General features: G+C 40.3%; 1 protein-coding gene across 3 annotated transcripts in view; it reads left to right on the top strand.

Annotated features, from left to right (window-relative positions):
• HNRNPD (heterogeneous nuclear ribonucleoprotein D (AU-rich element RNA binding protein 1, 37kDa)) overlaps nt 1–75 on the top strand; it is a 6,370-nt gene extending 6,295 nt beyond the window's left edge. For all 3 annotated transcript variants that reach the window (XR_738087.1, XM_010293857.1, XM_010293858.1), the window contains one exon: nt 1–75. This exon is cut by the window's left edge. The gene's annotated coding sequence lies outside the window, so the exon portion shown is untranslated.
• The last annotated feature ends 4,925 nt before the right edge of the window (nt 76–5,000 follow it).

Raw genomic sequence — 5,000 nt, 5'->3', positions numbered from 1 at the left:
AAAAGCCCAGTGTGACAGTGTCATGATGTAGTAGTGTCTTACTGGTTTTTTAATAAATCTTTTTGTATAAATGTGTTTTGACTGTTTTTGTTGCAAGACCAGAGACATACATGTAAGTTTTGAATCAGAAAAGCAGTTTCTGTTTTACAACGGGTATTGGTATTGTGTCATTGAAGGAATGGCGTAGTAGTTAGGTACTACTAGATTTTACAAAGGGGACTTGTTTTTCAAAACCAGTTCTCTTCTTGCTAAATGCCTTACAGAACAAAGATGTGATAATTTTTTTTATAGTATAGAATTGGCACTGAAGTTCAAGGAACACTTAATAGTAGCCTGGCTGCAGGAAGAGAGGGGGATAAAGGACAAGAATTAATGAATCTGACCTTCCCTGGGCAACAGTGAGCAAGGGCTGAGTTGGATGTGTTACTTAAGATGAGGGAGGTGGTCTGCAAGGAGTGAGGATTCTGCAAGCTGGTTTGAGCTGTGGCTCCTACTTCATGTGCCCTGTTGCTGCGTGATTTTAGTAACAAATTACTGGACACTGTTAATGGGTTACCTGCCTCTATTTTGAAAGGCCTCTTGGGCAAGAACAAGTCTGCTGCTTAACTCTACATCAAAGCATGTAATAATGCTCTGAACCTTAATGGCTGGAGAATTTCTCAGACTTGGGTGACTCAGTGGGGATAACGGTCCACATAAAAGTCAGGGAACAATTTTCTGTATCTTAGAGTACTCTGATTCAGAAAATATGCAGGAATTTTACCTACTCTTTATCTTTAGCAGCTGTCATAGTCTTAGAAAATTCCCAACAGCATATGACATGGAAATAACTAAGATAATCAGCAAGCACACCCTGGATTTTAATTACATTTGGAACTTGTTGATCACTCACATGCTGAAGTAGCAATAGAAAATGCTGCAAAAAGATGGTGGGCAAACTTCTGCAACTGAGCTTGAGTCTGTACTTTCTCATCTTTATAAGCAGACCTGCATTTAAACTGCCATTCTGTCTCTGCAGCAAAAGTACTAGAAGACAGTTTTATAGGCTGTCTTACTGCAGAGTAACATTTAAAATTCCTTAGCTGAATGAAAGCTTCTGCACTCAATCTGTGTGCACGTTCAATGTTTGCTTTTCACAATACTCGTTCATGATTACTCCAGAGTAGAGCTGTAAAGGTAACTGCATTTCTGTGTTACAGTTGAAGGATGTGGAACTGAGCACAATCTGCCTACTATCAGACATGCATTAAGAAGGGTTATTACCCTACTTAAGGTTTGCTTCTAGTCATTTTGATGTAGGCTGTAATAATCTCCTGATGGTCCTTCTGAGCTAGAATCAGATGTGAAAGGTTCCCAGCCAAGAACAGATTTATGCAGTCAAAGCTGTAGGGAATGTCAGGATGTGGTGTATGCAACACCCTCTTTTCATAGTAGCATCTGCTGATGCTGTGAAAGGTGAGGTACAAATCGGAAAAAAAATAAAAGAGGTAATAAAACCTAGAGCTCAAAAGGAAGGTGACTGGCTAGCTAGCTTGAAAATGAACTGGTGTTTTGTCATTAGCACAGTGATTCTATGAGTGAAGGGAAGGCACAGGGAGTGCCATAACCAAATGGGTCACATTAGATTATTCATTTGCCTTTATGGCCTTTTCAGAAAAAAAAGGGGATTTGGAATGTTTTGTACGTGTCTGCCATTTTTTTTGCAATAATATATGAAAATTAGGTTGTTTGCTTGTGGACTTTGCTTATAGTTGAATTAAGCCCCGAGCAGGGAGGGAATTGTCACTTGGAGTTGCCTCCTACCACTTCCTAACAGCTGCCAGCCTCCAGTCCTTTTCTAAATCCTTAAACTTGGTCTTTGTAGCACTTAACTATGACTGAAAATGGTTTTTGACAATATGACAAGTACAAGATGGATTTATGTGCTCAGAACAGTTTAAGCATGGGGAGGCAGTGTTCCATTCTGCTTAGGCTTCCTTCCATTTAACCTGTGCTTTGCAATGCTTGGCCAGTAATTGCCGTGAATTCTTTGTATATGAAGATTGTAGTATATTCTACATTACATGCCAGCAGTTACTAATAAACATATTAAGCCCTTATATTTTTCAGTATTTGCCTAGTTCTCAAATATACTTGAGTATAGAAATAGAATTTTTGTCCCTAGCCTCTGTTCCTTCATCCATGACATGTTGTGAAGCTGATAGTTTTGCCCAGTTTCCCTTCCATGCTAGGCATGTCCAGCACATAGTGAGTAGAAGTAATGGTAGGTGGATGTAAATGCTGTGTTGTGAAACCAACTCCTGTTCTTGATTACCTACTGTGTACCTGAACACCCGGGGCTGTGCATGAACTTCTTAGGTAAAGAGGCTCATCTCTGCTGCATAGACCTGTTGAAAGAATTTCCCCAGGTAACTTTTTCTTTCTCAAACTGCAGCTGGATAACACCCTCAATACTGTCTTCGGCTTGGTTTTGGGAGTAGGGATAGGTTGCACAACGGCAGCTACTGCTTGGATGTTTGGTAAGGCTACACCCAGCTTAGCAAGGAGAGTGAGTAACATGCAAGTGTTGAATTTGGTTAGCTTCTCGTCTTAGAAAAATTAAGCTTTGTTTTGAAGTCTCACAAAAGCAGGCATTTGAATGCTTCCCCAACAATTGTGATAGAAAGGACTATCAATCAGCTTTATCTTGCCCAGAAACGGTGGTAGTAGCTTTTTTTTTCTTTTTCTTTCTTTCTTTCTTTTTTTTTTTTTTAAATGAGTTTTAGCTGTAACTAGCAGAGGTTTTGTTCGGTTACTTGGGGACCTAAGTCTACAATGCACTCCTTAGTGGGAGAAAATAATGCAGTCAAATGGCAACTTAATAGAGGGAGAAGCAGCTGGTTTGCATTCCCTTACGTTCAACAAGTCAGACTCGATTTTGAGATTTGAATTATTATAATGGTTATGTCACCAAGAAGGCATATTTGGTGGAAACATCTCAGCATTCCTTATTGAGCAAAGCACAGGGTATTCCTCTCACTGCTGATGTTTAGACCTCCTGTGAAATAATGGGATCACGATGGGTGCAAGGAGGCTGCGCTGGCTGTTACCTTCTGCTTGCTGAGGTCTTCCAGGAAGCCACCTCCTATAGCAGGAAATTGCAAGTAATTGCAAAATAGCACTCTGTGTGTGCGTGTCTCCAGAGTGTTCACTTTTTAACTGGAAGCAATGTGGCTGTCATCTGCTGGAGATAATTATCTTGCAGGCACAGCAAAACTCTGCCCTGGTTGCTGCAAATCACTGGAGAAAGCAAAGAGGCAGGGAAACAACTAGCAGCTCAAGCACTTGTAGCTGTGAAAGAGCTGGGTTGTACCAATCAGGTGGTTTCTCACAAATGTCTTTTTTTTTTTTTTTTTGAGGAGATATGCTAATAAACAATAATTTTCTTGTGTGTCCACTCCAATAGTGTGATACTAAAATGGAAAATGAAGTTATAAGGAGCAGAAGTGTCTAAAAAAAGAGGACTTCTCTAAGGACATTTGAGGACAAATGTATGTGATTTATGAGTTTCTCTATGACCTAGTTGTTTTCGAATCAGGTCAGCATCACCGGCTGGCCCAAAATTTCTCTTTTGACAGAGAAGTACAGCACCTGGAAGATGATGACATTTGCTGTCATCTGGCTGAAGTGATGAGCTGTCCCTACCTGGGGTTTGCACAGGTACAAGGTAAAGATGTGTGAAATGTGACCATTTAATTTCTGCAGTTGTGCCATTGATGCTTGTCCTTGGGAGAAATGTCGCCAGGCTTGCTGAGCCACTCTCGGGGCTTGTTCTGCAAAAGGGATGGAAGCAATGAGGTCCTAAAAGTTCTTATTGGGATTACCGCCATAACTAGGAGAAGGATGAATATTAAAAAAAGTAGGAGAACTATTACAGCAGTCATGAATCATTTTGGTGTATTACCTCCACGTCTTCCTGGAAATCCTTCTTGATTTACGGAAAGTGTGAGCATAGAAAAAATACTTAAAATATGGTATTTCTTTTACAAGGACCAGCCTGTGAACCACTTTTGCATGTAAACCCATGTGTTAACTGCTTCATAAGAAAACTTCAATTTCCTCAGCAGCTTTCTGCTACTTATAACATTTCATGGATATGTACTGCTGAAATAGATGGACAAAACCGTAATAAGCATGCTGATTTTTTTTTTCTTCCCGCTGTGTAACTGGAACAACACAAGTGACAGGTTTTTTGTTTTTCAGGACTAAGTTTCATCTATGTTCTGCAGTGGTTTCAAAAAACTGTCAGACCCTAGGTGCAAAACAATGGCATTTTAACATTTTAAACATACTCAATAGAAGGCATGAAAGGATTCCTAATCACAGAATCGTAGAATGGATTGGGTTGGAAGGAGTCTTTAAAGGTCATCTAGTCCAACCCCCCTGCAGTGAGCAGGGACATCTTCAACTGGGTCAGGCTGCTCAGAGCCCCATCCAAACTGACCTCAAATGTTTCTGGGGATGGAGCATCTACCACCTCTCTGGGCAACCTGTGCCCATGTTCCATGTTCTGTCAGCTGAGAGTGTTGTCCCAAATATGGGTTCTTCCACCCAGTGTGCAGAGAGCCGAAAAACACACAGAGATGAGATATTTGCTTTTATTCCAAATCTGCGCAGAGCTGGGTGCTAGGTGATAGGTCAGAGTGGCACCTTCCCCAACCTGCTCCTTGCTCCTGCGCACTGCGAGGTTTCAAAAGAAAAAAAAAAAAAGGGGGTGGGGAAGGGAAAAAGAAAAAAGGGCAAAAGAAAAATTAAAAAAATTTAAAAAGTAAAAAGAAAAAAGGCGAAAAGAGGAAAAAAGTCAAAGAAAAAAGAAACCTTTAATAATTCCTCCTGAAAGTGCCACTAATTAACCAAGCAAAGCTCTTTTCCCCTTGAACCACTCCAGTAAAGAGTTGCTGCGTTTGCAAAACAACACAACACGATCAATATGATGATGATGATAATAATAATAATAAAAA

This window comes from Phaethon lepturus, unplaced genomic scaffold (genome assembly GCF_000687285.1).
Source record: "Phaethon lepturus isolate BGI_N335 unplaced genomic scaffold, ASM68728v1 scaffold4999, whole genome shotgun sequence".
Classification (NCBI taxonomy): domain Eukaryota; kingdom Metazoa; phylum Chordata; class Aves; order Phaethontiformes; family Phaethontidae; genus Phaethon; species Phaethon lepturus.
The sequence above is the reverse complement of the archived record's forward strand: the minus strand, read 5'-3'. Positions and strand labels throughout refer to the sequence as shown.